At 49.5% G+C, this 12,426-nt stretch overlaps 1 protein-coding gene across 1 annotated transcript in view; it reads right to left on the bottom strand.

Annotated features, from left to right (window-relative positions):
* The window catches only part of NACC2 (NACC family member 2), a 49,701-nt gene extending 44,050 nt beyond the window's left edge, over positions 1-5,651 (bottom strand). Inside the window, exon 1 of the mRNA XM_033077504.2 lies at positions 5,540-5,651. The gene's annotated coding sequence lies outside the window, so the exon portion shown is untranslated. The remainder of the gene's footprint in view (positions 1-5,539) is intronic.
* Between the last annotated feature and the right edge of the window lie 6,775 nt (positions 5,652-12,426).

Genomic DNA, 12,426 nt, shown 5'->3' with positions numbered 1-12,426 from the left:
GGCTGTCACCACTCCCTGGGCTCAGGTACCTCAGGCACAGCAGAACTCCCAGACAGGAAAGATGCTGTTGCAACCGCCGTGCAAAATTTTATTTTACTTAATTAGAAGACAATTAAACCTAAGCAATAATGTTTCATTAAGCATGGGCATGTATTGATGATGTTAGCATGGATAAACGGAGGCACAGAAGGAGCAGATAATTGGGGAGCAGACAGATGAAGCCTCAAACAACTTTGGTTTGTAGAAATGAGTGAGAGATTTGGTTCTGCCACCTGCCCTGAGGCCAAGCTGCAGCTGCAAGGGTGATGCAAAAAACCACAAAGTTTTCCTTCCCAGTCCATCAGAACTTCTTAGAAGGGAGAAGATCCAGTCAGAGGGATTCAAAGCCTCCTTATGCCCATCAGGAAATCATAATCCACAAGTCTGCCGTGAGGATGTGATTCCAGCCACAACAGAACAACCAAAATTGGCACATTAGGTTTGGTCCTTCAGGGAGCAGAGGGAGGTTTCCAGTGAGGGGCACCTGCCTGTGGGAAATTCATCCCACAGGATCTCAGCCATGGGGCAGTGCCTGTGCCAGGAGGGGTCTGTATCCCCAGCCAGGCTCATGCATCCCACTGGAAGTCTCCCAGCAATCCCCATCTGCCTCTTCCCTTAGAAATCAAATCCTTTTATTCACCTTCAAATGTATAAATCCTCACTCCCCATCTCCTCTGGGCACCTGGCCATTGCCTTCTGCACTGCACACCACGAAACACCAACCCTTTATTTATGTCTCATGCCAAACCTCTGTGGAGCACAACCCCATAAAGCTCAGGAGGGCCAAAAAATGATCACCTTTGCCCTGCCACCACTGCCCAGCGTCTCTCACAGCCTCCCTGCAAGGATTGATGTTCTCTCCTGCTTCCCTAATGCTTCATATAATCCCAGAGTAAATGTTTGTCCTATGACAGGGAGAACTGGCATGTAAAACATGTCCCCCCACACAAAATGTATATATATATATACATCTCAGGCTGCCATATGCTTCCCAGTGGATAGCATTGCAGAGGCACAGCCAGTGCTGGCACCCACACCCAGGACCCTTCTCCAGCCCCCCTGAACTCCCAGCTCCTTGCACAGGCTGTGCTGCTAAAACCCAGCCCCCAGGGATGACAAACACCTGGCTGCTCTCCCCCAGCCGATCCACCCAGAGCAGCCCAGACCGAGATGCTGCGGGGTGGGGAAAAGAGGAATTTTCTCCTGCTGTTCTAATGACAGATGAACAGATCCTGCTCGTGGCTGTATGGCCGTGGGGGTGACACCGGGGAGGTGAAGTGTTTAATCTCGTCCCAGTGACTATATATGGTCACTGTGATGGAGCCACCTCCCTCTGCTCACGCTCTGCTGCCCTTGGCTCCTGGCACTGCAAACTGGCAGGGCCTGGGCACGGCGCCGGCGCGCCAGAAGTCAGCAGACTCCCCACGTTCCTCTGCTCTCCCTACCTCTTTCCCAATTTTTTCTGGCTTTTATCAGTTGAAAACTACAGAGAATGAGCAAATACTCAAGTTTAAAAAAAAAAAAAAAGCCTAAAACAATTTAAGAGTGCTTTATAGAGAATTGTCGCAAAAAATAAAAAACAACCTGTCAAGTTATTTATGCTTAAATGTACATTTCATAATCACTTAGAAGTTTTAGGGAAAAAAATAAAATCTGTTTTTTGGTGAAAAGTGTATCAATTTATTCAGCCCACACAGGCTGGTTTGTTAGTGCAGGGTAGTTTGTGGCTGTGATTCCTGTCCCCCCCCTCCATCCACCCACCTAGGGGAAAAAAAATGCACTGAAATATTTGTCTTCATAGGAAACGCAACACCAAAAAATGTACTTGACACGCAAAAATTCTGTGAGAAGTCTGACGTGAGGACCTCTGAAAAGCCTGAGGCCAAACTGTGCCGGCTGTGAGCAGCCCAGGGAACACACACAGCACAAAACCTGTGCCAAGGGCTATTTATCTTCATTTTATCTCATTGAGCCAGCAGCTTTCAGGGGGTCTTGGTCACCGTACCAAAGAACTGCTCTCATCACCGCTGTCCCAACAGCATCCCCCATCCCTCCTGGGATCCTCCAGCAGGGTGAACCCCCCCAGCAGGGAGAAGGAGGAAGCTCCACAAGCTGCTTCCATCCTCTGTCCCAGCAGTCTGACTTTTATTACCTCCGTCCCCATTTAGGAGTAACCACATGACAAACCCGAGCGCAATCCTGCCCGGGGAGCTCGCCTGGGATTGCCTCTCCCTCCCCGGCATTTTAGCAACTTTTCCCTTCACAGCAGAATTTTTGACTACAAAGAATGCTAAGATTTAATTTTTTTTTTTCAGATTCCTGTTCTGCCTCCAAACATTTGCTTAAAAACCAAGTTGAACTTAAAAAAAAAAAACAAACCGAAAAAACAAAAACCCCCAACAAAAAATAAACCGCTAATGAATCACAGTTCCTAGCAAATGAGCAATTGCAGTTGACACAATGAATTATGCCTGAAGCAAGCTGGGAAACATATTTTGCAAATGATCTCATCCACAGGCAAACCTGGCATGACACTTGATTTGCTAAAAAAGACACAAAGCCTGTCAAAATTCCTGTCACTCCACAAATAAAGTCAGGTAGAGAAAACCAACAGCCTCACCCTCTTTTAAGCACGCTTCACCTATTTCTCAATTGCTCTACAGGCTCGATTTAATAAAATAAAAGAGCCCCACACGCCCTCCTGTAGGTGTGCCCATCCCAGTGGGTGCTGAGGGCTCTCGGATCCGCTGCCACTTCCCTGGATGAGGAATAAATGGGCTGGGAAGCCGCTCTTTGGATGCCAAACACAGGCTCAGCTCGATTTGAAGCCTAATTGCAGCAAGATATGATGCTCGCTCTGGCCATTAGGTATGGCAGGGAACTCACAATTCCCTTTAATTTCCTCTAGCTGAATGCCTGGGGTTTATTTCTTTCATTACATCCAAGTAAACTCAGAGACAGGTTAGAAAAGAGGGGGGAAAAGTGCAGCCCCCGAGTCCTCAGCATCCCTGGAGCTGTCTCGGAGCAGTTCCCTTTGGCCCAGCACATCCCACCCTATTTCCCCACCTGAAAAGCTGCTGCCTCAGAAAACCTGGAAAAATTCAAAGCCATGCCTGAACCCTCCTTCTAACCCCATTTTGTCAGGCTCGAGTATTTTTAAACAGCAAGCAAAGCAGGAGCTGAGTCCCAGCACTGTTCCCAGGCTGTTCCACGATGTTTGTCCCCAATCCATGTCACCCCAGTGCTGCTGTGCCAGCTCTGCTCCCATCCCAGCTGATCCCACAGCCCAGCACGAGCCCTGCAGGAGGCCAGGCAGGGAGCAGGGGCTGTAAGACAGCCTGAAATAAATATTTCCATTCCAAGGTGAGCTGGGCTGTGTCCCCAGCAGGGAAAGCACAGCCTGGAGGTTTCTCCCAAGCCAGCCCCGGGTGGATCAGGCTCTGGCAGGAGCTCTGGTGGTGTTTCTTCCCTGGCCAGCAATGCTGCAAAGTGGCCTGGCTCCTCCTGACACCTCCAGCTGGGATCTGAGCCAAAGCCCAGTCCAGAGGGACTCACCTGGGTGCTCCAGCCAGGCTCAAGTTCAAGGAGAAGGAATTTTTCTTCTCTGGGCTTACAAGCAGTGAGGATGCTCTGTGTCCCCCCGAGCGTGGGGATGCTGCCCTGTCACCAGCACCAGCTGAAAGGAGCCAAAATCTGCCTCCAGTTCCAGCAGGCTCCCTCAGGAAAGCACAGTCATGGCTGGGGGGAGCTAAAAGGCTTTTATATTGCCAGAGGGCTCCAAAAATATCACTTCCAAAGTGATCCAGCATCAACGCACGCATCTTGGCTAATGGCATCCATCTCTCAGAACAAAGGGGGGCTCTGGGAAAAGCTTGGGGAGCCCTGGACAACGTTTAGGGAGCACAGCCCTGCAGAGCCACAGCCCAACCAACACACAAACCACATCTCTGGCCCCAGTGGGACCCCCTGCTCCTGCCCTGCTCCCTGGCTTTACCCTGCTCTCTGTAATGCCAGCCGCCTCGGGAGGTTTTTGTGACAAATGTTAAGTTTCAGAAATCCATCCCCACCCTCTGGTGTCCCAACACGACAGCTTTTACCCAGTGAAGCTTTAATTAAAAGGCCTCTGCAGGAGGAAAAACCCCAAAACACAGCAATTACAGCCACAGAAGGACATTCACTCTCAGCAGGGAGAGGATGAGACCCCTAATTTTTTTCTACTTGCCACTTACTTCAAATCCAAGCATTACCACCTCCATCCCTCTCACCTTGGGGTCACAGCCTTGCTGTCCTCAGCCAGCTCTTAAGGAACAGCTCAGCTTTGCTCTTTTTAGTTAAAAGCTTTCCGAATTTCAGAGCAGGCTGTGAATGTGGCAGGGAAATTTTGGGGTGAGGCGTGCTGGGATGCTGCACTTTTGGAGCTCCCCAGGACCCTACTGGCAGTGTCCCCACGGAGCAGCAGCAGCAGCAGCAATCATCCCGGTTTGTTTACCGATCCCAGCTTCTCCTGCTCTTTAATATTTCAGCTGGAGAAGGTGAGCCGGCACGCCAGCCCCTCAATTACGCAGGGCGAGAGGCAAACACTTGGCAGGCAGCGAGCACATCAAGCTGCCCACAAGCCTCGCAAATGCCTCCGGAAAGGAAGAAGGGGGAGAGAATAAAAAAATTTAAAAGAAAAAAAAAAAAAGGAATATTCAAATTAATGAGCCGGCGGGTAATGGAGACTTGGCTGGAAGTGATCCTGCACTTCGCCGGCGGAGCAGCACGCGATGTACCGCTGGCGTTGGATTTTCCTAGGGCAGGGAAGATGTTTGCAGAAGTCCTTGAGCGCTGTAACTACAGCAGGGCTGCGGCGGGCAGGGGAGCGCTCCCCCAGCCCAGCCCAACTCCTAAACCCCGAATTTCTGCATTGCTGGAGCTGCTGGAGCCCCCCGGACAGAGGGGACCCGGCTGGCATGGGAGCACATCCCGGCCGTGCAAGGGGAGCCCCCGCCACGCCACGGCCCGGGGCTCCATCCCCTAACCCCGATTGCAGGGCTCGGCCGGGTCTCGGGATCTCGATCTCTCCCTTTCCGCAGCGTTTCCCTCCCCTGGGAGCGAAAACTCCGAGCCTGCGCCTGCATTTATCCCTTAACCCGAGGGGGGCTCGCACACAGCCCCAATCCCCCCGCGCCGCAGCAACTCCCGAACCCCGAACTCCCGAATCCCCGAACCCCCCGAACACCCGAACTCCCGAACCCCCCGAACCCGCTCCCCACGCGGGCACAGCCGCGGGGGTGCCCCCGTCCCCTCCCGCACCCCCCGGGACCCCCGCGACCCCCGGGCTGGGGGTGAAGGGCGCGATGTGCGCGTCCCCCACAGCCAGCCCGGCCCGGCCCGGCCCGGCTCGGGGGCGATGCGGGCTCGGCGCTGCCCCGGGCGCTGCCAGGCCCGGGGCCGGGGCCGGGCCGGGGGTCGTGGCCGCGGTGGCGGGGCCGGGCCGGGGTCGCGGGGCCGCGCTCACCTGAGGGGCGCCGGCCCCCGAGGCTGCCCTGGGCCTGGCGCGGCGGGGCCGGGCGGCGGCAGGAAGTGATTCCAGCCGCTCCTCACATGGACTTTCCCTGACCTCGCCCAGCAGCGCCGGCAGCCGCCGCACAGACCGGCCCGGCGGGACCGGCACCGGCAGCGGCTCCGCGCCAGGGCCGCCCGCGGGGCGGGGGCGGCCGCGGGGGGCGGCACCGGCCCGGGGGGACCGGGAGGAGCCGGGGGCGGGACCGGCCCGGACACCCCGAACCCCCCCGGGCCCGCTCCCCCAGCCCCGGGCCGCGGGAGGGGCGGGCACGGCCCGGAGCGGGGCGGGAACCGCGGGGCTCGGGCTGCTGCCGATGGCTCCTACCTGGCTTGTCTTGTCTTGTCTTGTTTTATTTTATTTTATTTTATTTTATTTTATTTTATTTTATTTTATTTTATTTTATTTTATTTTATTTTATTTTTTATTTTATTTTAGTTATTTTATTTAACTTTAGTTATTCTATTCTATTCTATTCTATTCTATTCTATTCTATTCTATTCTATTCTATTCTATTCTATTCTATTCTATCCTATTCTATTCTATCCTATTCTACTCTATTCTATTTTATTCTATTTTATTCTATTCTATTCTGTTCTATTCTATTTCCCACTTTTACTTTCTGTATTTTTCATATTATTTTATTTATGTCATCATAGTTCGTATTTTATCTTATTTTATTCTATTTTCTACTTTTAATTAATTTATTTTTTTGTATTATTTTATTTATTTTATCATATTTCTTATTTTATCTTATTTTTTATGTTATTATTATTTTATTCCTTTTTATTTTATATTTTAACGTTATTCTATTTTATTTATTCTATTCTATTTATTTTATATTTTATTTCATTCTTTTTTATTCTGTTTTTTTTAATTGTGTTTTATTTCATTCTTTTTTATTCTATTTTTAAAATTTTTTAGTTTTATTTCACTTTCGTCTATTTTGTTTTTATTTCATGTTATTATCACTTGATATTTCATCTCATTTTATTCCTTTATTTGGTTTCTTTTTTGTTGTTTATATTTTTAATTTCTTTTTGCTCTTGCATTTTTTAAATTCCATTTATTTTGCCTGTTTATATTTTATTGTGTTTTATTTTTCTTTTTTATTTCCTTGTAAATTTCCTTTTCATTTCTTTTTTTACCTGATAATTTTTTTTCTTTTTTATTTTTCGCCTCTTTTTTTTTTTTTTTTTTTATTTCACCTCATTCCTATTACTGATTTTTATTTACCTTTATTACCTTAATTATTTCATTAAATAGTGAACTTCCACCCCCAGGAAAACCTGTTGGAGTTTTGGTGTTTACCCCAGGCCTGAAGATCCCCACAGCTCCAGGGCTGCCCCTCTTCCATCCCTTCTGCACAAAAACCCTTGAAAGCATCACAAAAAGCAGAGCAGTGTGAGCTGGGACTGCTCCAGCCTTGTGGGCACATTTCCATTCCAAATTTCATTTTATAACCTTAAAAAAAAAACCTAAAAATCCTCTTTTTGCTTTGTTGCCTCCCTAAGCCCAAAATATTAAAATCAGCAAATTTGCATGATGAAAGTGTGCAGTTTGCCCTACGTCTGCTGAAGGAATTTCAAAGGAGTAACAAAAACCCTCTCGGAAGCAGGAGCCTCTTGCTGTCTGCTTTGCATGCGAAATTACGGCAGAACTTCTGTGAATCTGGAAGTTTCCTTCCTCTCACACTCCCCAACATTCATCATTTCGAGGCTGCCTTAAAATCTGCAGCAAAATATCCCCATATTTTAAAAATCAGCATCAAATGCCTAGAACTGCTCAAGGCTGAGGAATTTCATTAGCACTTGACACTTTAAAAAAACAGTGTCAGGTCAGGACAAACACATTTGCTTTTCTGCTCGAGATAAATTCGGGTTTTTTTAGTGGCTTTTTTTTTTTTTTTTTAAAGAAATGATGCATGAGAAATCTGTCCCCAACCCTCATTACCCTTCCAGTGTGACAATCCCAGCTCCCCTTCCTCGGTTTTCATTGGAACATCTCAACACCCTGAAGAAGGGATGGGGAAAGGGGGATGGATTCCAGTAGGGAGAGGGCAGGGCTAGAAGGGATTTGGGATTTTGGGAATAAATCCTTCCCTGTGAGAGGGCAGGGCTAGAAGAGGTTTTGGATTTTGGGAATAAATCCTTCCCTGTGAGAGGGCAGGGCTAGAAGGGATTTGGGATTTTGGGAATAAATCCTTCCCTGTGAGGGTGGGGATGCCCAGAGAAGCTGTGGCTGCTCCATCCCTGGAAATGTCCCAGGATGGGGCTTGATTCCAGCTGAAATATGAAAAATATCTTCTGCAAGAACTTCCCTGGCCACCTCCTTGGGTGGTCACCTCTGTGGGTGACCAGAACTGTCCCCGTGTCCCCTCTGTGTCACAGGGATGTGGGGACACTCAGGGACCCCGTGTTGTCCCCAAGGGGCTTCACTGAGCAGGGATTTGGGGTTTGGAAACCCCCAGAACCCCTCTGAGGCTCTCAGAAAATCCAGCCATGAGCTGCAGAGCTGGAAAATTCCTTTTTTTCCTCCAGCAGGAGAGAAAATCCCGGCTCTGTGACTCGCCCAGGGCCTCCCCAGCTCTGAGACAGCAGAGCCTGGTAATGCTCCAGTGCAGGAGCATCCTCCCTCCCTTCAGCCATGGACATTTTAAAAATGTTCTGTGATGGAGAAAGAAACATTTCTTAAGTACCATTTGATGTCTGGGAATGGCTCCGGGGCTAGAGAAAACATGTTTATTTACTACTCTGCTGATTTTAATGCGAAAGATTGGTTCAGTGAGTAGAGGAAACAAACCAGGCAACATTTTCCATAATGTCTGCAAAGTGTTCCTGGGCTGCGGAAATATTTTCTTTCTTTCTCTCTCTCTCTTGCCTGCGTTTTTTTTTCAATCTAGCATTTCAAATTGAAGAATGGCTTGAGGGCTGAAGAAATCACTTGATAAAATACCCAACATTTACATTCTTGCAGGAGAAAAGCTAACTTTTTCATTTTTTTTTTTTCCATCTGAGCAGTGGTTTAGTGAAGCAGAAGAAACAATCCTGCAGCATCCCCATGTCCCTTTAACCCTTTCTGGCTGCAGCTCTTCAGCTGAACTTTTGCTGCAAAGCTTTAGGATTTTGTTCCTTCTGCAAATTCTGGGCTCTAAGGTGGCTAAAATACACTTTTCAACTTGATTTCCAGGTGTATTTCTGGATGTCTGGGTGAGGGAGCCAGCCTGGCTGGGGACCAGCAGGCAAAGCATCAATCACTGCACCAAGCTCTGATTTATTTTGTGCAGGGATGTGACTTTCCAGCAAACTTGGTAATGAGCAACACCTTCAAGGTGTTCCTGATCTTCCTGCCCCCAAAATGCTGCAGTGATTGTCCCTGGGCATGGCTGGGACTGATCTTTGTGGTGTGGGGATCACCCTGAGTTATTGGGCTGGAAGGGATGCTGGAAGAAAATTCAGGAATCTGCTGGGAAACTCCTTATCCTGCAGCAACACTGTACAAAGCACATCAGTTGTCGTGCTGGGAAGAATTTTTGTTGTTCGCTTTGTAGGCAGAATAAGTTTTATCTCCCCAATATTTGGGCTGTGAGCTACAAGGCCTTGTGGTAGGTGGTGAAAATGTCCAGAAATTTTCCCTTTGATGGCCCATTTAGCCACCTCTGCACACAGCTGATGTTCTTGGAGGGAGGAGAGGACACAACAGCTCTGCTGCAGCCCAGCAAAGTTCACTGGGATTAGCACAACACCGAGAACGGTGGAAAATAACAATAAAATGTATCAGAGCCCCTCGTTTTAGTGCTTTTTTTGTTTATGCCAGAGGGATCTGCCTTCTCCTCTGCTGTTCACAGCACCCAGTGAATTTTGTGATGAGTTCTGCTCGGTGTGCTCCCTCCTGCAGGAACAGAGACAATCTTTACAGCAAAATGAGAATATTGCGAGTGAGGGGAGAGCCATGGTGACCAGCAGGGCAGGGGTGGTGGCCATGGAGAGCAGTGACTGTCCAGGCACAGCCCTGCCAGCCACAGAGCTCAGATCAGGCTGAAGGCAGCTCTTACACCACCTTTCCTCCTGGAAAATGGGGATTGAAAGGTTTGGTGACAACGTGTGGCCACCCTGGGACTTCTCCACCTGCTGGCCCTGCCTCTCCTGCTGTGGTGTCTCCATCTCCCTCCCTCCAGGATTTCTCCCTGCTCCCATCACTTCCCCATCACTGGGGAAGCTCCAACCCTGCTGCAGTAAATCTCTCCTGGGTCAGGGGGGTCTGGTTCCAGCCCAGCAGTGTTTTCTTGTCAGCCCCCAGAGCTCCCCTGGGGCTCAGAATTGGTGTTTTGGTGGCACTGGAGCTGTCTGAGCAGGGTCTCTGCCATGAGTGACAAGAGCCACTGCAGTGGGACAGGGAGCATCCCCACACCTCCAGAGCCATTCATGTGGGAGGGATGGGGTGTTAACACCACATTTTGGGACAAACCCCTGAAATCTCTGCTCAGCCAAAGCCACAGCACCCAGGGAGAAGATTCCTTACCCAATAAAACCTTTTGTTTGTTGTGTTTGGTGCCTGTTCAGCTCTGACATTTTTTCTCCGTGGGGTTTTCTCCTCCCCAGCATTGAAAGGGTGTGATGGTTCCAGCTCTCCCAGCCCTCCAGCCACCCCAGGGATGCCAGCCAGGACAGGGAAGCACTGCTGGCAGGCTCTGCCACCTCTCTGCTCCAGGCAATGGGGTGGGATCAGCGCTCATGGAACCCCTGAATGGTTTGGAAAGGACCTCCAAGCCCCTCTCAGTCCCGTGCAGTGACCCCTTCCACTATCCCAGGCTGCTCCAAGCCCTTCCCAACCTGGCCTTGGACGCTTACAAGGGGTGGGCTGGAGTTAAACTTGTTCTATTTTATGAAAAACATAAATAAATCTCAGAGTTCTTTACATGAAGTCTCCACACAAGGCTGGAGCATCTCCCTGTGCCACGCAGCTGACACGGTGCAGATGTGGATTGTTTTGACTCCAGCCAGGCTTATTTGATTTACATTAAAATGATTAGGAATAAGTTAAAACAAACAGAAATGAGATGTCTCCGAGGCAGCTGCTTTGTCCTGACCAAACTGGCACAAGGCTGTGTGTAAAAAGGCTTTACTTGTTAGTAAATAGAGAAATCCTTCAGATCCTGCCGGGAGAATTGCTCCAGAAGCTCAAGGCACTGCTTGTTTCCAGCTGGGTCCCCCGAGGTGAGAGCAGGACAACAACAGAAAACCATGTATCATTGGCCTGTTTTAGTAATTATTTATTATATAATGGTGTGGTGCCTGTGCAAGCAGGAGAAGAGAAAGCCCAGCCCTGGGAGGGTTTTGTGGCTGTGTTAATTCGTGGCAGGTACTCACAGCCTGGGAGCTCTGACCTCCCTGGACACAGCCTGCAGGCTGTTTTCCCAGGAGCAGCACTCAAATAAATTTACATAAAAGTATCTGCTTTCATCTCAAAGATTCCACGTGCTGGTGGATGGAAGCTCATCTGGTAAACGATGCTGATATTTAATTGCCTCTAAAGCTCAGAAATGGTATTTAAGTCGGGCTGGCGCAGTTCAGGGGACACCAGCAGCCTTGCTCTGGCTGCCTGCTCTCTCTCTGAGCTCTGCCCATGATTTCTGCTCCCCAGATGAACCATCTGACACTCGGCTGAGGGAGCAGACTCGGTAGTGCCAGATCCAAGGGAATCACTCCTGCTGAGCTCTGCATTGACTCAGGGCTGCCTTTAAGGAGTTTGGGAATTGGGAAGGAGTTTCTCTTTTGGGTCTGGCAGAGGAGGTGAAGCTGCTCCCTGGGCACTCCTGTAATGTGGAGGGGTGTCTGTGGCCAGCCTGGGGGATTTGGGGACTCATGATGTGTCCCAACCCAAATTTCCTGCAGGCTCTCTCAGGCCTCTCACAACCAACACTTTTTCAAAGTCTTTCTTGGTCCATAATTTTAGCTCATTTAAAGCTGGCCACTCCAATAAATGGTGCTCAGGCTCTCGCTACAGATCCTCTCACACCCCTCATGTGTTCAGAAACACGAGCAAGATGCCTTTGAGTCAAGATGCTCAGGTCACCCTTGGAGTGCCAGGTGGGAAGGGGAGGAGGTGGCCACATGTCTGCTGTGCAGGAGATGATGATCCCCTCGATGAGAGCGTGAAACTGCCAGAGACAGAGTCAGGCATTTGATTTTTCTAAGCTAAGCATGTAAATGAGACTGGCATAATCGGTGTGTGTTTCCCCTTCCTTTCTGTAGAGGAATATTTTGGGTTGAAGTGTCTGTGATGTGACTGATGCAGCGAGTCAGCGCTGTCAGAGCCTGATTCACGAGTTGGTGCTGCAGTGCTGGGGGTGGGAGAGGGTAACCTTGGCTCTGCTCCTCCTCCTCCTCCTCCTGTGCTGGGAGCCCAGATCCAGTGTCAGGAGCTGCTCTGTCCCTGCTGGAAATGGGCTGACACCCACAGGGAGGTTTTCCTTGCTCATGGCAGCACATGGACAGCAAATCCAGCAAAGCTGGGCTCTTGGTCACCAACAATGCACCAGGCAGGGGCATGGAGCAGCCCAGATGTCTCCTGAAGTTTTGCTGCTGGACATGAGCTGGTCTGGATTTCTGTTGTGAGGGATCCAGTGACTCTTGGTGCTGAAGTTAAGCCAAATTTCTTCATATTTCCCACAGAATTTGAGTGTGATCTTATCACAGGAGCTGCAGTGGGGCCTGTGCATTGGCACAGCTCCTTTGCTATTGTTGAGAAAGTCTTGCTCTGAGGAAATTTAGAGTAATAATGATCCCTCCTGCAGTGTATTGTTATTCTTTATTCTGTGTTTGCCCTGGTAGCTGCACCTT

Source organism: Catharus ustulatus, chromosome 21 (genome assembly GCF_009819885.2).
Source record: "Catharus ustulatus isolate bCatUst1 chromosome 21, bCatUst1.pri.v2, whole genome shotgun sequence".
NCBI lineage: Eukaryota > Metazoa > Chordata > Aves > Passeriformes > Turdidae > Catharus > Catharus ustulatus.
The sequence above is the reverse complement of the archived record's forward strand: the minus strand, read 5'-3'. Positions and strand labels throughout refer to the sequence as shown.